This window comes from Engystomops pustulosus, chromosome 7 (assembly GCF_040894005.1).
Source record: "Engystomops pustulosus chromosome 7, aEngPut4.maternal, whole genome shotgun sequence".
Classification (NCBI taxonomy): domain Eukaryota; kingdom Metazoa; phylum Chordata; class Amphibia; order Anura; family Leptodactylidae; genus Engystomops; species Engystomops pustulosus.
This window is the reverse complement of record NC_092417.1, coordinates 137,003,882-137,021,230: the sequence shown is the minus strand read 5'-3', so window position 1 is coordinate 137,021,230 and position 17,349 is coordinate 137,003,882. Positions and strand designations below refer to the sequence as shown.

The window sequence follows — 17,349 nt, the reverse complement described above, 5'->3', positions numbered from 1 at the left end:
CTTCAGACCACTTGGCTAATAAGAGGACTCCAGATATCCTCTTTAGGAGCTGTTTTCAGGGTGGCAGAAGATCTGAGGAGGTGCACAACCGGCCGAACCCCTAGAGATCCCAAGAGCAATGGCATCTGCCCGGAGACTGCCCGATCTTTCCGTCATACTTTCCAAGAGGTCCCGTCTTTGTCGGAGGATGTCAGTCATTCATTCAGCTGAATGCCATTTCCATCAACTGCCGCCGTTTGTTTGCTTTCAACCCCCTTTGATTTCAGAGGTGCATGGAAAGAGGCCTTGCTGGGGGGTCGCAAGCAGCTCGACTTTGGCCGCAGCGCGACAGGCCCCTGCCAGCAGCTTGTTCCTCGTTAGTATAGTGGTGAGTATCCCCGCCTGTCACGCGGGAGACCGGGGTTCGATTCCCCGACGGGGAGAGCTTTGCATTTTTTCTCGCCCGAGTCTTGCTTTCGTGCGGAGCTCTTTCCCAAGACTGTCCTCACAGTTCCTTCTTGGACATGGTCCCACCTCAGGAAGTCGAGCTTTCCGTTTGATACCGAGAAGCTTGGCCGCTCGCCAGCTCCTCGTTCACGTAGCGCCGACAGTAGCAGGTTGGTTTCACCTATAAAAGCACCGCCTCATCCCTAGGAATGACTCGGCACCGCCACTTTTCCTTCGGCGCAAAAGAAACAGTGTGCTGAAATGGTCAGACTTGAGATTTTCTTCAGACCACTTGGCTAATAAGAGGACTCCAGATATCCTCTTTAGGAGCTGTTTTCAGGGTGGCAGAAGATCTGAGGAGGTGCACAACCGGCCGAACCCCTAGAGATCCCAAGAGCAATGGCATCTGCCCGGAGACTGCCCGATCTTTCCGTCATACTTTCCAAGAGGTCCCGTCTTTGTCGGAGGATGTCAGTCATTCATTCAGCTGAATGCCATTTCCATCAACTGCCGCCGTTTGTTTGCTTTCAACCCCCTTTGATTTCAGAGGTGCATGGAAAGAGGCCTTGCTGGGGGGTCGCAAGCAGCTCGACTTTGGCCGCAGCGCGACAGGCCCCTGCCAGCAGCTTGTTCCTCGTTAGTATAGTGGTGAGTATCCCCGCCTGTCACGCGGGAGACCGGGGTTCGATTCCCCGACGGGGAGAGCTTTGCATTTTTTCTCGCCCGAGTCTTGCTTTCGTGCGGAGCTCTTTCCCAAGACTGTCCTCACAGTTCCTTCTTGGACATGGTCCCACCTCAGGAAGTCGAGCTTTCCGTTTGATACCGAGAAGCTTGGCCGCTCGCCAGCTCCTCGTTCACGTAGCGCCGACAGTAGCAGGTTGGTTTCACCTATTAAAGCACCGCCTCATCCCTAGGAATGACTCGGCACCGCCACTTTTCCTTCGGAGCAAAAGAAACAGTGTGCTGAAATGGTCAGACTTGAGATTTTCTTCAGACCACTTGGCTAATAAGAGGACTCCAGATATCCTCTTTAGGAGCTGTTTTCAGGGTGGCAGAAGATCTGAGGAGGTGCACAACCGGCCGAACCCCTAGAGATCCCAAGAGCAATGGCATCTGCCCGGAGACTGCCCGATCTTTCCGTCATACTTTCCAAGAGGTCCCGTCTTTGTCGGAGGATGTCAGTCATTCATTCAGCTGAATGCCATTTCCATCAACTGCCGCCGTTTGTTTGCTTTCAACCCCCTTTGATTTCAGAGGTGCATGGAAAGAGGCCTTGCTGGGGGGTCGCAAGCAGCTCGACTTTGGCCACAGCGCGACAGGCCCCTGCCAGCAGCTTGTTCCTCGTTAGTATAGTGGTGAGTATCCCCGCCTGTCACGCGGGAGACCGGGGTTCGATTCCCCGACGGGGAGAGCTTTGCATTTTTTCTCGCCCGAGTCTTGCTTTCGTGCGGAGCTCTTTCCCAAGACTGTCCTCACAGTTCCTTCTTGGACATGGTCCCACCTCAGGAAGTCGAGCTTTCCGTTTGATACCGAGAAGCTTGGCCGCTCGCCAGCTCCTCGTTCACGTAGCGCCGACAGTAGCAGGTTGGTTTCACCTATAAAAGCACCACCTCATCCCTAGGAATGACTCGGCACCGCCACTTTTCCTTCGGCGCAAAAGAAACAGTGTGCTGAAATGGTCAGACTTGAGATTTTCTTCAGACCACTTGGCTAATAAGAGGACTCCAGATATCCTCTTTAGGAGCTGTTTTCAGGGTGGCAGAAGATCTGAGGAGGTGCACAACCGGCCGAACCCCTAGAGATCCCAAGAGCAATGGCATCTGCCCGGAGACTGCCCGATCTTTCCGTCATACTTTCCAAGAGGTCCCGTCTTTGTCGGAGGATGTCAGTCATTCATTCAGCTGAATGCCATTTCCATCAACTGCCGCCGTTTGTTTGCTTTCAACCCCCTTTGATTTCAGAGGTGCATGGAAAGAGGCCTTGCTGGGGGGTCGCAAGCAGCTCGACTTTGGCCACAGCGCGACAGGCCCCTGCCAGCAGCTTGTTCCTCGTTAGTATAGTGGTGAGTATCCCCGCCTGTCACGCGGGAGACCGGGGTTCGATTCCCCGACGGGGAGAGCTTTGCATTTTTTCTCGCCCGAGTCTTGCTTTCGTGCGGAGCTCTTTCCCAAGACTGTCCTCACAGTTCCTTCTTGGACATGGTCCCACCTCAGGAAGTCGAGCTTTCCGTTTGATACCGAGAAGCTTGGCCGCTCGCCAGCTCCTCGTTCACGTAGCGCCGACAGTAGCAGGTTGGTTTCACCTATAAAAGCACCGCCTCATCCCTAGGAATGACTCGGCACCGCCACTTTTCCTTCGGCGCAAAAGAAACAGTGTGCTGAAATGGTCAGACTTGAGATTTTCTTCAGACCACTTGGCTAATAAGAGGACTCCAGATATCCTCTTTAGGAGCTGTTTTCAGGGTGGCAGAAGATCTGAGGAGGTGCACAACCGGCCGAACCCCTAGAGATCCCAAGAGCAATGGCATCTGCCCGGAGACTGCCCGATCTTTCCGTCATACTTTCCAAGAGGTCCCGTCTTTGTCGGAGGATGTCAGTCATTCATTCAGCTGAATGCCATTTCCATCAACTGCCGCCGTTTGTTTGCTTTCAACCCCCTTTGATTTCAGAGGTGCATGGAAAGAGGCCTTGCTGGGGGGTCGCAAGCAGCTCGACTTTGGCCGCAGCGCGACAGGCCCCTGCCAGCAGCTTGTTCCTCGTTAGTATAGTGGTGAGTATCCCCGCCTGTCACGCGGGAGACCGGGGTTCGATTCCCCGACGGGGAGAGCTTTGCATTTTTTCTCGCCCGAGTCTTGCTTTCGTGCGGAGCTCTTTCCCAAGACTGTCCTCACAGTTCCTTCTTGGACATGGTCCCACCTCAGGAATTCGAGCTTTCCGTTTGTAACCGAGAAGCTTGGCCGCTCGCCAGCTCCTCGTTCACGTAGCGCCGACAGTAGCAGGTTGGTTTCACCTATAAAAGCACCGCCTCATCCCTAGGAATGACTCGGCACCGCCACTTTTCCTTCGGCGCAAAAGAAACAGTGTGCTGAAATGGTCAGACTTGAGATTTTCTTCAGACCACTTGGCTAATAAGAGGACTCCAGATATCCTCTTTAGGAGCTGTTTTCAGGGTGGCAGAAGATCTGAGGAGGTGCACAACCGGCCGAACCCCTAGAGATCCCAAGAGCAATGGCATCTGCCCGGAGACTGCCCGATCTTTCCGTCATACTTTCCAAGAGGTCCCGTCTTTGTCGGAGGATGTCAGTCATTCATTCAGCTGAATGCCATTTCCATCAACTGCCGCCGTTTGTTTGCTTTCAACCCCCTTTGATTTCAGAGGTGCATGGAAAGAGGCCTTGCTGGGGGGTCGCAAGCAGCTCGACTTTGGCTGCAGCGCGACAGGCCCCTGCCAGCAGCTTGTTCCTCGTTAGTATAGTGGTGAGTATCCCCGCCTGTCACGCGGGAGACCGGGGTTCGATTCCCCGACGGGGAGAGCTTTGCATTTTTTCTCGCCCGAGTCTTGCTTTCGTGCGGAGCTCTTTCCCAAGACTGTCCTCACAGTTCCTTCTTGGACATGGTCCCACCTCAGGAAGTCGAGCTTTCCGTTTGATACCGAGAAGCTTGGCCGCTCGCCAGCTCCTCGTTCACGTAGCGCCGACAGTAGCAGGTTGGTTTCACCTATAAAAGCACCGCCTCATCCCTAGGAATGACTCGGCACCGCCACTTTTCCTTCGGCGCAAAAGAAACAGTGTGCTGAAATGGTCAGACTTGAGATTTTCTTCAGACCACTTGGCTAATAAGAGGACTCCAGATATCCTCTTTAGGAGCTGTTTTCAGGGTGGCAGAAGATCTGAGGAGGTGCACAACCGGCCGAACCCCTAGAGATCCCAAGAGCAATGGCATCTGCCCGGAGACTGCCCGATCTTTCCGTCATACTTTCCAAGAGGTCCCGTCTTTGTCCGAGGATGTCAGTCATTCATTCAGCTGAATGCCATTTCCATCAACTGCCGCCGTTTGTTTGCTTTCAACCCCCTTTGATTTCAGAGGTGCATGGAAAGAGGCCTTGCTGGGGGGTCGCAAGCAGCTCGACTTTGGCCGCAGCGCGACAGGCCCCTGCCAGCAGCTTGTTCCTCGTTAGTATAGTGGTGAGTATCCCCGCCTGTCACGCGGGAGACCGGGGTTCGATTCCCCGACGGGGAGAGCTTTGCATTTTTTCTCGCCCGAGTCTTGCTTTCGTGCGGAGCTCTTTCCCAAGACTGTCCTCACAGTTCCTTCTTGGACATGGTCCCACCTCAGGAATTCGAGCTTTCCGTTTCATACCGAGAAGCTTGGCCGCTCGCCAGCTCCTCGTTCACGTAGCGCCGACAGTAGCAGGTTGGTTTCACCTATAAAAGCACCGCCTCATCCCTAGGAATGACTCGGCACCGCCACTTTTCCTTCGGCGCAAAAGAAACAGTGTGCTGAAATGGTCAGACTTGAGATTTTCTTCAGACCACTTGGCTAATAAGAGGACTCCAGATATCCTCTTTAGGAGCTGTTTTCAGGGTGGCAGAAGATCTGAGGAGGTGCACAACCGGCCGAACCCCTAGAGATCCCAAGAGCAATGGCATCTGCCCGGAGACTGCCCGATCTTTCCGTCATACTTTCCAAGAGGTCCCGTCTTTGTCGGAGGATGTCAGTCATTCATTCAGCTGAATGCCATTTCCATCAACTGCCGCCGTTTGTTTGCTTTCAACCCCCTTTGATTTCAGAGGTGCATGGAAAGAGGCCTTGCTGGGGGGTCGCAAGCAGCTCGACTTTGGCTGCAGCGCGACAGGCCCCTGCCAGCAGCTTGTTCCTCGTTAGTATAGTGGTGAGTATCCCCGCCTGTCACGCGGGAGACCGGGGTTCGATTCCCCGACGGGGAGAGCTTTGCATTTTTTCTCGCCCGAGTCTTGCTTTCGTGCGGAGCTCTTTCCCAAGACTGTCCTCACAGTTCCTTCTTGGACATGGTCCCACCTCAGGAAGTCGAGCTTTCCGTTTGATACCGAGAAGCTTGGCCGCTCGCCAGCTCCTCGTTCACGTAGCGCCGACAGTAGCAGGTTGGTTTCACCTATAAAAGCACCGCCTCATCCCTAGGAATGACTCGGCACCGCCACTTTTCCTTCGGCGCAAAAGAAACAGTGTGCTGAAATGGTCAGACTTTAGATTTTCTTCAGACCACTTGGCTAATAAGAGGACTCCAGATATCCTCTTTAGGAGCTGTTTTCAGGGTGGCAGAAGATCTGAGGAGGTGCACAACCGGCCGAACCCCTAGAGATCCCAAGAGCAATGGCATCTGCCCGGAGACTGCCCGATCTTTCCGTCATACTTTCCAAGAGGTCCCGTCTTTGTCGGAGGATGTCAGTCATTCATTCAGCTGAATGCCATTTCCATCAACTGCCGCCGTTTGTTTGCTTTCAACCCCCTTTGATTTCAGAGGTGCATGGAAAGAGGCCTTGCTGGGGGGTCGCAAGCAGCTCGACTTTGGCCGCAGCGCGACAGGCCCCTGCCAGCAGCTTGTTCCTCGTTAGTATAGTGGTGAGTATCCCCGCCTGTCACGCGGGAGACCGGGGTTCGATTCCCCGACGGGGAGAGCTTTGCATTTTTTCTCGCCCGAGTCTTGCTTTCGTGCGGAGCTCTTTCCCAAGACTGTCCTCACAGTTCCTTCTTGGACATGGTCCCACCTCAGGAAGTCGAGCTTTCCGTTTGATACCGAGAAGCTTGGCCGCTCGCCAGCTCCTCGTTCACGTAGCGCCGACAGTAGCAGGTTGGTTTCACCTATAAAAGCACCGCCTCATCCCTAGGAATGACTCGGCACCGCCACTTTTCCTTCGGCGCAAAAGAAACAGTGTGCTGAAATGGTCAGACTTGAGATTTTCTTCAGACCACTTGGCTAATAAGAGGACTCCAGATATCCTCTTTAGGAGCTGTTTTCAGGGTGGCAGAAGATCTGAGGAGGTGCACAACCGGCCGAACCCCTAGAGATCCCAAGAGCAATGGCATCTGCCCGGAGACTGCCCGATCTTTCCGTCATACTTTCCAAGAGGTCCCGTCTTTGTCGGAGGATGTCAGTCATTCATTCAGCTGAATGCCATTTCCATCAACTGCCGCCGTTTGTTTGCTTTCAACCCCCTTTGATTTCAGAGGTGCATGGAAAGAGGCCTTGCTGGGGGGTCGCAAGCAGCTCGACTTTGGCCGCAGCGCGACAGGCCCCTGCCAGCAGCTTGTTCCTCGTTAGTATAGTGGTGAGTATCCCCGCCTGTCACGCGGGAGACCGGGGTTCGATTCCCCGACGGGGAGAGCTTTGCATTTTTTCTCGCCCGAGTCTTGCTTTCGTGCGGAGCTCTTTCCCAAGACTGTCCTCACAGTTCCTTCTTGGACATGGTCCCACCTCAGGAAGTCGAGCTTTCCGTTTGATACCGAGAAGCTTGGCCGCTCGCCAGCTCCTCGTTCACGTAGCGCCGACAGTAGCAGGTTGGTTTCACCTATAAAAGCACCGCCTCATCCCTAGGAATGACTCGGCACCGCCACTTTTCCTTCGGCGCAAAAGAAACAGTGTGCTGAAATGGTCAGACTTGAGATTTTCTTCAGACCACTTGGCTAATAAGAGGACTCCAGATATCCTCTTTAGGAGCTGTTTTCAGGGTGGCAGAAGATCTGAGGAGGTGCACAACCGGCCGAACCCCTAGAGATCCCAAGAGCAATGGCATCTGCCCGGAGACTGCCCGATCTTTCCGTCATACTTTCCAAGAGGTCCCGTCTTTGTCGGAGGATGTCAGTCATTCATTCAGCTGAATGCCATTTCCATCAACTGCCGCCGTTTGTTTGCTTTCAACCCCCTTTGATTTCAGAGGTGCATGGAAAGAGGCCTTGCTGGGGGGTCGCAAGCAGCTCGACTTTGGCCGCAGCGCGACAGGCCCCTGCCAGCAGCTTGTTCCTCGTTAGTATAGTGGTGAGTATCCCCACCTGTCACGCGGGAGACCGGGGTTCGATTCCCCGACGGGGAGAGCTTTGCATTTTTTCTCGCCCGAGTCTTGCTTTCGTGCGGAGCTCTTTCCCAAGACTGTCCTCACAGTTCCTTCTTGGACATGGTCCCACCTCAGGAAGTCGAGCTTTCCGTTTGATACCGAGAAGCTTGGCCGCTCGCCAGCTCCTCGTTCACGTAGCGCCGACAGTAGCAGGTTGGTTTCACCTATAAAAGCACCGCCTCATCCCTAGGAATGACTCGGCACCGCCACTTTTCCTTCGGCGCAAAAGAAACAGTGTGCTGAAATGGTCAGACTTGAGATTTTCTTCAGACCACTTGGCTAATAAGAGGACTCCAGATATCCTCTTTAGGAGCTGTTTTCAGGGTGGCAGAAGATCTGAGGAGGTGCACAACCGGCCGAACCCCTAGAGATCCCAAGAGCAATGGCATCTGCCCGGAGACTGCCCGATCTTTCCGTCATACTTTCCAAGAGGTCCCGTCTTTGTCGGAGGATGTCAGTCATTCATTCAGCTGAATGCCATTTCCATCAACTGCCGCCGTTTGTTTGCTTTCAACCCCCTTTGATTTCAGAGGTGCATGGAAAGAGGCCTTGCTGGGGGGTCGCAAGCAGCTCGACTTTGGCCGCAGCGCGACAGGCCCCTGCCAGCAGCTTGTTCCTCGTTAGTATAGTGGTGAGTATCCCCGCCTGTCACGCGGGAGACCGGGGTTCGATTCCCCGACGGGGAGAGCTTTGCATTTTTTCTCGCCCGAGTCTTGCTTTCGTGCGGAGCTCTTTCCCAAGACTGTCCTCACAGTTCCTTCTTGGACATGGTCCCACCTCAGGAAGTCGAGCTTTCCGTTTGATACCGAGAAGCTTGGCCGCTCGCCAGCTCCTCGTTCACGTAGCGCCGACAGTAGCAGGTTGGTTTCACCTATAAAAGCACCGCCTCATCCCTAGGAATGACTCGGCACCGCCACTTTTCCTTCGGCGCAAAAGAAACAGTGTGCTGAAATGGTCAGACTTGAGATTTTCTTCAGACCACTTGGCTAATAAGAGGACTCCAGATATCCTCTTTAGGAGCTGTTTTCAGGGTGGCAGAAGATCTGAGGAGGTGCACAACCGGCCGAACCCCTAGAGATCCCAAGAGCAATGGCATCTGCCCGGAGACTGCCCGATCTTTCCGTCATACTTTCCAAGAGGTCCCGTCTTTGTCGGAGGATGTCAGTCATTCATTCAGCTGAATGCCATTTCCATCAACTGCCGCCGTTTGTTTGCTTTCAACCCCCTTTGATTTCAGAGGTGCATGGAAAGAGGCCTTGCTGGGGGGTCGCAAGCAGCTCGACTTTGGCCGCAGCGCGACAGGCCCCTGCCAGCAGCTTGTTCCTCGTTAGTATAGTGGTGAGTATCCCCGCCTGTCACGCGGGAGACCGGGGTTCGATTCCCCGACGGGGAGAGCTTTGCATTTTTTCTCGCCCGAGTCTTGCTTTCGTGCGGAGCTCTTTCCCAAGACTGTCCTCACAGTTCCTTCTTGGACATGGTCCCACCTCAGGAAGTCGAGCTTTCCGTTTGATACCGAGAAGCTTGGCCGCTCGCCAGCTCCTCGTTCACGTAGCGCCGACAGTAGCAGGTTGGTTTCACCTATAAAAGCACCGCCTCATCCCTAGGAATGACTCGGCACCGCCACTTTTCCTTCGGAGCAAAAGAAACAGTGTGCTGAAATGGTCAGACTTGAGATTTTCTTCAGACCACTTGGCTAATAAGAGGACTCCAGATATCCTCTTTAGGAGCTGTTTTCAGGGTGGCAGAAGATCTGAGGAGGTGCACAACCGGCCGAACCCCTAGAGATCCCAAGAGCAATGGCATCTGCCCGGAGACTGCCCGATCTTTCCGTCATACTTTCCAAGAGGTCCCGTCTTTGTCGGAGGATGTCAGTCATTCATTCAGCTGAATGCCATTTCCATCAACTGCCGCCGTTTGTTTGCTTTCAACCCCCTTTGATTTCAGAGGTGCATGGAAAGAGGCCTTGCTGGGGGGTCGCAAGCAGCTCGACTTTGGCCGCAGCGCGACAGGCCCCTGCCAGCAGCTTGTTCCTCGTTAGTATAGTGGTGAGTATCCCCGCCTGTCACGCGGGAGACCGGGGTTCGATTCCCCGACGGGGAGAGCTTTGCATTTTTTCTCGCCCGAGTCTTGCTTTCGTGCGGAGCTCTTTCCCAAGACTGTCCTCACAGTTCCTTCTTGGACATGGTCCCACCTCAGGAAGTCGAGCTTTCCGTTTGATACCGAGAAGCTTGGCCGCTCGCCAGCTCCTCGTTCACGTAGCGCCGACAGTAGCAGGTTGGTTTCACCTATAAAAGCACCGCCTCATCCCTAGGAATGACTCGGCACCGCCACTTTTCCTTCGGCGCAAAAGAAACAGTGTGCTGAAATGGTCAGACTTGAGATTTTCTTCAGACCACTTGGCTAATAAGAGGACTCCAGATATCCTCTTTAGGAGCTGTTTTCAGGGTGGCAGAAGATCTGAGGAGGTGCACAACCGGCCGAACCCCTAGAGATCCCAAGAGCAATGGCATCTGCCCGGAGACTGCCCGATCTTTCCGTCATACTTTCCAAGAGGTCCCGTCTTTGTCGGAGGATGTCAGTCATTCATTCAGCTGAATGCCATTTCCATCAACTGCCGCCGTTTGTTTGCTTTCAACCCCCTTTGATTTCAGAGGTGCATGGAAAGAGGCCTTGCTGGGGGGTCGCAAGCAGCTCGACTTTGGCCGCAGCGCGACAGGCCCCTGCCAGCAGCTTGTTCCTCGTTAGTATAGTGGTGAGTATCCCCGCCTGTCACGCGGGAGACCGGGGTTCGATTCCCCGACGGGGAGAGCTTTGCATTTTTTCTCGCCCGAGTCTTGCTTTCGTGCGGAGCTCTTTCCCAAGACTGTCCTCACAGTTCCTTCTTGGACATGGTCCCACCTCAGGAAGTCGAGCTTTCCGTTTGATACCGAGAAGCTTGGCCGCTCGCCAGCTCCTCGTTCACGTAGCGCCGACAGTAGCAGGTTGGTTTCACCTATAAAAGCACCGCCTCATCCCTAGGAATGACTCGGCACCGCCACTTTTCCTTCGGCGCAAAAGAAACAGTGTGCTGAAATGGTCAGACTTGAGATTTTCTTCAGACCACTTGGCTAATAAGAGGACTCCAGATATCCTCTTTAGGAGCTGTTTTCAGGGTGGCAGAAGATCTGAGGAGGTGCACAACCGGCCGAACCCCTAGAGATCCCAAGAGCAATGGCATCTGCCCGGAGACTGCCCGATCTTTCCGTCATACTTTCCAAGAGGTCCCGTCTTTGTCGGAGGATGTCAGTCATTCATTCAGCTGAATGCCATTTCCATCAACTGCCGCCGTTTGTTTGCTTTCAACCCCCTTTGATTTCAGAGGTGCATGGAAAGAGGCCTTGCTGGGGGGTCGCAAGCAGCTCGACTTTGGCCGCAGCGCGACAGGCCCCTGCCAGCAGCTTGTTCCTCGTTAGTATAGTGGTGAGTATCCCCGCCTGTCACGCGGGAGACCGGGGTTCGATTCCCCGACGGGGAGAGCTTTGCATTTTTTCTCGCCCGAGTCTTGCTTTCGTGCGGAGCTCTTTCCCAAGACTGTCCTCACAGTTCCTTCTTGGACATGGTCCCACCTCAGGAAGTCGAGCTTTCCGTTTGATACCGAGAAGCTTGGCCGCTCGCCAGCTCCTCGTTCACGTAGCGCCGACAGTAGCAGGTTGGTTTCACCTATTAAAGCACCGCCTCATCCCTAGGAATGACTCGGCACCGCCACTTTTCCTTCGGAGCAAAAGAAACAGTGTGCTGAAATGGTCAGACTTGAGATTTTCTTCAGACCACTTGGCTAATAAGAGGACTCCAGATATCCTCTTTAGGAGCTGTTTTCAGGGTGGCAGAAGATCTGAGGAGGTGCACAACCGGCCGAACCCCTAGAGATCCCAAGAGCAATGGCATCTGCCCGGAGACTGCCCGATCTTTCCGTCATACTTTCCAAGAGGTCCCGTCTTTGTCGGAGGATGTCAGTCATTCATTCAGCTGAATGCCATTTCCATCAACTGCCGCCGTTTGTTTGCTTTCAACCCCCTTTGATTTCAGAGGTGCATGGAAAGAGGCCTTGCTGGGGGGTCGCAAGCAGCTCGACTTTGGCCACAGCGCGACAGGCCCCTGCCAGCAGCTTGTTCCTCGTTAGTATAGTGGTGAGTATCCCCGCCTGTCACGCGGGAGACCGGGGTTCGATTCCCCGACGGGGAGAGCTTTGCATTTTTTCTCGCCCGAGTCTTGCTTTCGTGCGGAGCTCTTTCCCAAGACTGTCCTCACAGTTCCTTCTTGGACATGGTCCCACCTCAGGAAGTCGAGCTTTCCGTTTGATACCGAGAAGCTTGGCCGCTCGCCAGCTCCTCGTTCACGTAGCGCCGACAGTAGCAGGTTGGTTTCACCTATAAAAGCACCACCTCATCCCTAGGAATGACTCGGCACCGCCACTTTTCCTTCGGCGCAAAAGAAACAGTGTGCTGAAATGGTCAGACTTGAGATTTTCTTCAGACCACTTGGCTAATAAGAGGACTCCAGATATCCTCTTTAGGAGCTGTTTTCAGGGTGGCAGAAGATCTGAGGAGGTGCACAACCGGCCGAACCCCTAGAGATCCCAAGAGCAATGGCATCTGCCCGGAGACTGCCCGATCTTTCCGTCATACTTTCCAAGAGGTCCCGTCTTTGTCGGAGGATGTCAGTCATTCATTCAGCTGAATGCCATTTCCATCAACTGCCGCCGTTTGTTTGCTTTCAACCCCCTTTGATTTCAGAGGTGCATGGAAAGAGGCCTTGCTGGGGGGTCGCAAGCAGCTCGACTTTGGCCACAGCGCGACAGGCCCCTGCCAGCAGCTTGTTCCTCGTTAGTATAGTGGTGAGTATCCCCGCCTGTCACGCGGGAGACCGGGGTTCGATTCCCCGACGGGGAGAGCTTTGCATTTTTTCTCGCCCGAGTCTTGCTTTCGTGCGGAGCTCTTTCCCAAGACTGTCCTCACAGTTCCTTCTTGGACATGGTCCCACCTCAGGAAGTCGAGCTTTCCGTTTGATACCGAGAAGCTTGGCCGCTCGCCAGCTCCTCGTTCACGTAGCGCCGACAGTAGCAGGTTGGTTTCACCTATAAAAGCACCGCCTCATCCCTAGGAATGACTCGGCACCGCCACTTTTCCTTCGGCGCAAAAGAAACAGTGTGCTGAAATGGTCAGACTTGAGATTTTCTTCAGACCACTTGGCTAATAAGAGGACTCCAGATATCCTCTTTAGGAGCTGTTTTCAGGGTGGCAGAAGATCTGAGGAGGTGCACAACCGGCCGAACCCCTAGAGATCCCAAGAGCAATGGCATCTGCCCGGAGACTGCCCGATCTTTCCGTCATACTTTCCAAGAGGTCCCGTCTTTGTCGGAGGATGTCAGTCATTCATTCAGCTGAATGCCATTTCCATCAACTGCCGCCGTTTGTTTGCTTTCAACCCCCTTTGATTTCAGAGGTGCATGGAAAGAGGCCTTGCTGGGGGGTCGCAAGCAGCTCGACTTTGGCCGCAGCGCGACAGGCCCCTGCCAGCAGCTTGTTCCTCGTTAGTATAGTGGTGAGTATCCCCGCCTGTCACGCGGGAGACCGGGGTTCGATTCCCCGACGGGGAGAGCTTTGCATTTTTTCTCGCCCGAGTCTTGCTTTCGTGCGGAGCTCTTTCCCAAGACTGTCCTCACAGTTCCTTCTTGGACATGGTCCCACCTCAGGAATTCGAGCTTTCCGTTTGTAACCGAGAAGCTTGGCCGCTCGCCAGCTCCTCGTTCACGTAGCGCCGACAGTAGCAGGTTGGTTTCACCTATAAAAGCACCGCCTCATCCCTAGGAATGACTCGGCACCGCCACTTTTCCTTCGGCGCAAAAGAAACAGTGTGCTGAAATGGTCAGACTTGAGATTTTCTTCAGACCACTTGGCTAATAAGAGGACTCCAGATATCCTCTTTAGGAGCTGTTTTCAGGGTGGCAGAAGATCTGAGGAGGTGCACAACCGGCCGAACCCCTAGAGATCCCAAGAGCAATGGCATCTGCCCGGAGACTGCCCGATCTTTCCGTCATACTTTCCAAGAGGTCCCGTCTTTGTCGGAGGATGTCAGTCATTCATTCAGCTGAATGCCATTTCCATCAACTGCCGCCGTTTGTTTGCTTTCAACCCCCTTTGATTTCAGAGGTGCATGGAAAGAGGCCTTGCTGGGGGGTCGCAAGCAGCTCGACTTTGGCTGCAGCGCGACAGGCCCCTGCCAGCAGCTTGTTCCTCGTTAGTATAGTGGTGAGTATCCCCGCCTGTCACGCGGGAGACCGGGGTTCGATTCCCCGACGGGGAGAGCTTTGCATTTTTTCTCGCCCGAGTCTTGCTTTCGTGCGGAGCTCTTTCCCAAGACTGTCCTCACAGTTCCTTCTTGGACATGGTCCCACCTCAGGAAGTCGAGCTTTCCGTTTGATACCGAGAAGCTTGGCCGCTCGCCAGCTCCTCGTTCACGTAGCGCCGACAGTAGCAGGTTGGTTTCACCTATAAAAGCACCGCCTCATCCCTAGGAATGACTCGGCACCGCCACTTTTCCTTCGGCGCAAAAGAAACAGTGTGCTGAAATGGTCAGACTTGAGATTTTCTTCAGACCACTTGGCTAATAAGAGGACTCCAGATATCCTCTTTAGGAGCTGTTTTCAGGGTGGCAGAAGATCTGAGGAGGTGCACAACCGGCCGAACCCCTAGAGATCCCAAGAGCAATGGCATCTGCCCGGAGACTGCCCGATCTTTCCGTCATACTTTCCAAGAGGTCCCGTCTTTGTCCGAGGATGTCAGTCATTCATTCAGCTGAATGCCATTTCCATCAACTGCCGCCGTTTGTTTGCTTTCAACCCCCTTTGATTTCAGAGGTGCATGGAAAGAGGCCTTGCTGGGGGGTCGCAAGCAGCTCGACTTTGGCCGCAGCGCGACAGGCCCCTGCCAGCAGCTTGTTCCTCGTTAGTATAGTGGTGAGTATCCCCGCCTGTCACGCGGGAGACCGGGGTTCGATTCCCCGACGGGGAGAGCTTTGCATTTTTTCTCGCCCGAGTCTTGCTTTCGTGCGGAGCTCTTTCCCAAGACTGTCCTCACAGTTCCTTCTTGGACATGGTCCCACCTCAGGAATTCGAGCTTTCCGTTTCATACCGAGAAGCTTGGCCGCTCGCCAGCTCCTCGTTCACGTAGCGCCGACAGTAGCAGGTTGGTTTCACCTATAAAAGCACCGCCTCATCCCTAGGAATGACTCGGCACCGCCACTTTTCCTTCGGCGCAAAAGAAACAGTGTGCTGAAATGGTCAGACTTGAGATTTTCTTCAGACCACTTGGCTAATAAGAGGACTCCAGATATCCTCTTTAGGAGCTGTTTTCAGGGTGGCAGAAGATCTGAGGAGGTGCACAACCGGCCGAACCCCTAGAGATCCCAAGAGCAATGGCATCTGCCCGGAGACTGCCCGATCTTTCCGTCATACTTTCCAAGAGGTCCCGTCTTTGTCGGAGGATGTCAGTCATTCATTCAGCTGAATGCCATTTCCATCAACTGCCGCCGTTTGTTTGCTTTCAACCCCCTTTGATTTCAGAGGTGCATGGAAAGAGGCCTTGCTGGGGGGTCGCAAGCAGCTCGACTTTGGCTGCAGCGCGACAGGCCCCTGCCAGCAGCTTGTTCCTCGTTAGTATAGTGGTGAGTATCCCCGCCTGTCACGCGGGAGACCGGGGTTCGATTCCCCGACGGGGAGAGCTTTGCATTTTTTCTCGCCCGAGTCTTGCTTTCGTGCGGAGCTCTTTCCCAAGACTGTCCTCACAGTTCCTTCTTGGACATGGTCCCACCTCAGGAAGTCGAGCTTTCCGTTTGATACCGAGAAGCTTGGCCGCTCGCCAGCTCCTCGTTCACGTAGCGCCGACAGTAGCAGGTTGGTTTCACCTATAAAAGCACCGCCTCATCCCTAGGAATGACTCGGCACCGCCACTTTTCCTTCGGCGCAAAAGAAACAGTGTGCTGAAATGGTCAGACTTTAGATTTTCTTCAGACCACTTGGCTAATAAGAGGACTCCAGATATCCTCTTTAGGAGCTGTTTTCAGGGTGGCAGAAGATCTGAGGAGGTGCACAACCGGCCGAACCCCTAGAGATCCCAAGAGCAATGGCATCTGCCCGGAGACTGCCCGATCTTTCCGTCATACTTTCCAAGAGGTCCCGTCTTTGTCGGAGGATGTCAGTCATTCATTCAGCTGAATGCCATTTCCATCAACTGCCGCCGTTTGTTTGCTTTCAACCCCCTTTGATTTCAGAGGTGCATGGAAAGAGGCCTTGCTGGGGGGTCGCAAGCAGCTCGACTTTGGCCGCAGCGCGACAGGCCCCTGCCAGCAGCTTGTTCCTCGTTAGTATAGTGGTGAGTATCCCCGCCTGTCACGCGGGAGACCGGGGTTCGATTCCCCGACGGGGAGAGCTTTGCATTTTTTCTCGCCCGAGTCTTGCTTTCGTGCGGAGCTCTTTCCCAAGACTGTCCTCACAGTTCCTTCTTGGACATGGTCCCACCTCAGGAAGTCGAGCTTTCCGTTTGATACCGAGAAGCTTGGCCGCTCGCCAGCTCCTCGTTCACGTAGCGCCGACAGTAGCAGGTTGGTTTCACCTATAAAAGCACCGCCTCATCCCTAGGAATGACTCGGCACCGCCACTTTTCCTTCGGCGCAAAAGAAACAGTGTGCTGAAATGGTCAGACTTGAGATTTTCTTCAGACCACTTGGCTAATAAGAGGACTCCAGATATCCTCTTTAGGAGCTGTTTTCAGGGTGGCAGAAGATCTGAGGAGGTGCACAACCGGCCGAACCCCTAGAGATCCCAAGAGCAATGGCATCTGCCCGGAGACTGCCCGATCTTTCCGTCATACTTTCCAAGAGGTCCCGTCTTTGTCGGAGGATGTCAGTCATTCATTCAGCTGAATGCCATTTCCATCAACTGCCGCCGTTTGTTTGCTTTCAACCCCCTTTGATTTCAGAGGTGCATGGAAAGAGGCCTTGCTGGGGGGTCGCAAGCAGCTCGACTTTGGCCGCAGCGCGACAGGCCCCTGCCAGCAGCTTGTTCCTCGTTAGTATAGTGGTGAGTATCCCCGCCTGTCACGCGGGAGACCGGGGTTCGATTCCCCGACGGGGAGAGCTTTGCATTTTTTCTCGCCCGAGTCTTGCTTTCGTGCGGAGCTCTTTCCCAAGACTGTCCTCACAGTTCCTTCTTGGACATGGTCCCACCTCAGGAAGTCGAGCTTTCCGTTTGATACCGAGAAGCTTGGCCGCTCGCCAGCTCCTCGTTCACGTAGCGCCGACAGTAGCAGGTTGGTTTCACCTATAAAAGCACCGCCTCATCCCTAGGAATGACTCGGCACCGCCACTTTTCCTTCGGCGCAAAAGAAACAGTGTGCTGAAATGGTCAGACTTGAGATTTTCTTCAGACCACTTGGCTAATAAGAGGACTCCAGATATCCTCTTTAGGAGCTGTTTTCAGGGTGGCAGAAGATCTGAGGAGGTGCACAACCGGCCGAACCCCTAGAGATCCCAAGAGCAATGGCATCTGCCCGGAGACTGCCCGATCTTTCCGTCATACTTTCCAAGAGGTCCCGTCTTTGTCGGAGGATGTCAGTCATTCATTCAGCTGAATGCCATTTCCATCAACTGCCGCCGTTTGTTTGCTTTCAACCCCCTTTGATTTCAGAGGTGCATGGAAAGAGGCCTTGCTGGGGGGTCGCAAGCAGCTCGACTTTGGCCGCAGCGCGACAGGCCCCTGCCAGCAGCTTGTTCCTCGTTAGTATAGTGGTGAGTATCCCCAC

General features: G+C 54.2%; 23 non-coding genes across 23 annotated transcripts; all 23 read left to right on the top strand.

The window, feature by feature from the left end:
- The first annotated feature begins 350 nt into the window (after positions 1 to 350).
- TRNAD-GUC (transfer RNA aspartic acid (anticodon GUC)) lies at positions 351 to 422 on the top strand. The gene has a single exon. It is a non-coding gene; the product is annotated as a tRNA-Asp (tRNA).
- Positions 423 to 1,057: 635 nt separating this feature from the next.
- TRNAD-GUC (transfer RNA aspartic acid (anticodon GUC)) lies at positions 1,058 to 1,129 on the top strand. The gene has a single exon. It is a non-coding gene; the product is annotated as a tRNA-Asp (tRNA).
- A 635-nt stretch (positions 1,130 to 1,764) lies between these two features.
- On the top strand, positions 1,765 to 1,836 carry TRNAD-GUC (transfer RNA aspartic acid (anticodon GUC)). The gene has a single exon. It is a non-coding gene; the product is annotated as a tRNA-Asp (tRNA).
- A 635-nt stretch (positions 1,837 to 2,471) lies between these two features.
- Positions 2,472 to 2,543, top strand: TRNAD-GUC (transfer RNA aspartic acid (anticodon GUC)). The gene has a single exon. It is a non-coding gene; the product is annotated as a tRNA-Asp (tRNA).
- A 635-nt stretch (positions 2,544 to 3,178) lies between these two features.
- Positions 3,179 to 3,250, top strand: TRNAD-GUC (transfer RNA aspartic acid (anticodon GUC)). The gene has a single exon. It is a non-coding gene; the product is annotated as a tRNA-Asp (tRNA).
- Positions 3,251 to 3,885: 635 nt separating this feature from the next.
- On the top strand, positions 3,886 to 3,957 carry TRNAD-GUC (transfer RNA aspartic acid (anticodon GUC)). Its single transcript has one exon. It is a non-coding gene; the product is annotated as a tRNA-Asp (tRNA).
- Positions 3,958 to 4,592: 635 nt separating this feature from the next.
- On the top strand, positions 4,593 to 4,664 carry TRNAD-GUC (transfer RNA aspartic acid (anticodon GUC)). The gene has a single exon. It is a non-coding gene; the product is annotated as a tRNA-Asp (tRNA).
- Positions 4,665 to 5,299: 635 nt separating this feature from the next.
- Positions 5,300 to 5,371, top strand: TRNAD-GUC (transfer RNA aspartic acid (anticodon GUC)). The gene has a single exon. It is a non-coding gene; the product is annotated as a tRNA-Asp (tRNA).
- A 635-nt stretch (positions 5,372 to 6,006) lies between these two features.
- TRNAD-GUC (transfer RNA aspartic acid (anticodon GUC)) lies at positions 6,007 to 6,078 on the top strand. Its single transcript has one exon. It is a non-coding gene; the product is annotated as a tRNA-Asp (tRNA).
- A 635-nt stretch (positions 6,079 to 6,713) lies between these two features.
- TRNAD-GUC (transfer RNA aspartic acid (anticodon GUC)) lies at positions 6,714 to 6,785 on the top strand. The gene has a single exon. It is a non-coding gene; the product is annotated as a tRNA-Asp (tRNA).
- Positions 6,786 to 8,127: 1,342 nt separating this feature from the next.
- On the top strand, positions 8,128 to 8,199 carry TRNAD-GUC (transfer RNA aspartic acid (anticodon GUC)). The gene has a single exon. It is a non-coding gene; the product is annotated as a tRNA-Asp (tRNA).
- A 635-nt stretch (positions 8,200 to 8,834) lies between these two features.
- On the top strand, positions 8,835 to 8,906 carry TRNAD-GUC (transfer RNA aspartic acid (anticodon GUC)). The gene has a single exon. It is a non-coding gene; the product is annotated as a tRNA-Asp (tRNA).
- A 635-nt stretch (positions 8,907 to 9,541) lies between these two features.
- TRNAD-GUC (transfer RNA aspartic acid (anticodon GUC)) lies at positions 9,542 to 9,613 on the top strand. The gene has a single exon. It is a non-coding gene; the product is annotated as a tRNA-Asp (tRNA).
- Positions 9,614 to 10,248: 635 nt separating this feature from the next.
- Positions 10,249 to 10,320, top strand: TRNAD-GUC (transfer RNA aspartic acid (anticodon GUC)). Its single transcript has one exon. It is a non-coding gene; the product is annotated as a tRNA-Asp (tRNA).
- A 635-nt stretch (positions 10,321 to 10,955) lies between these two features.
- Positions 10,956 to 11,027, top strand: TRNAD-GUC (transfer RNA aspartic acid (anticodon GUC)). The gene has a single exon. It is a non-coding gene; the product is annotated as a tRNA-Asp (tRNA).
- Positions 11,028 to 11,662: 635 nt separating this feature from the next.
- TRNAD-GUC (transfer RNA aspartic acid (anticodon GUC)) lies at positions 11,663 to 11,734 on the top strand. Its single transcript has one exon. It is a non-coding gene; the product is annotated as a tRNA-Asp (tRNA).
- Positions 11,735 to 12,369: 635 nt separating this feature from the next.
- TRNAD-GUC (transfer RNA aspartic acid (anticodon GUC)) lies at positions 12,370 to 12,441 on the top strand. Its single transcript has one exon. It is a non-coding gene; the product is annotated as a tRNA-Asp (tRNA).
- Positions 12,442 to 13,076: 635 nt separating this feature from the next.
- On the top strand, positions 13,077 to 13,148 carry TRNAD-GUC (transfer RNA aspartic acid (anticodon GUC)). The gene has a single exon. It is a non-coding gene; the product is annotated as a tRNA-Asp (tRNA).
- Positions 13,149 to 13,783: 635 nt separating this feature from the next.
- TRNAD-GUC (transfer RNA aspartic acid (anticodon GUC)) lies at positions 13,784 to 13,855 on the top strand. The gene has a single exon. It is a non-coding gene; the product is annotated as a tRNA-Asp (tRNA).
- A 635-nt stretch (positions 13,856 to 14,490) lies between these two features.
- TRNAD-GUC (transfer RNA aspartic acid (anticodon GUC)) lies at positions 14,491 to 14,562 on the top strand. Its single transcript has one exon. It is a non-coding gene; the product is annotated as a tRNA-Asp (tRNA).
- Positions 14,563 to 15,197: 635 nt separating this feature from the next.
- On the top strand, positions 15,198 to 15,269 carry TRNAD-GUC (transfer RNA aspartic acid (anticodon GUC)). Its single transcript has one exon. It is a non-coding gene; the product is annotated as a tRNA-Asp (tRNA).
- A 635-nt stretch (positions 15,270 to 15,904) lies between these two features.
- Positions 15,905 to 15,976, top strand: TRNAD-GUC (transfer RNA aspartic acid (anticodon GUC)). Its single transcript has one exon. It is a non-coding gene; the product is annotated as a tRNA-Asp (tRNA).
- Positions 15,977 to 16,611: 635 nt separating this feature from the next.
- On the top strand, positions 16,612 to 16,683 carry TRNAD-GUC (transfer RNA aspartic acid (anticodon GUC)). The gene has a single exon. It is a non-coding gene; the product is annotated as a tRNA-Asp (tRNA).
- Positions 16,684 to 17,349: the final 666 nt, after the last annotated feature.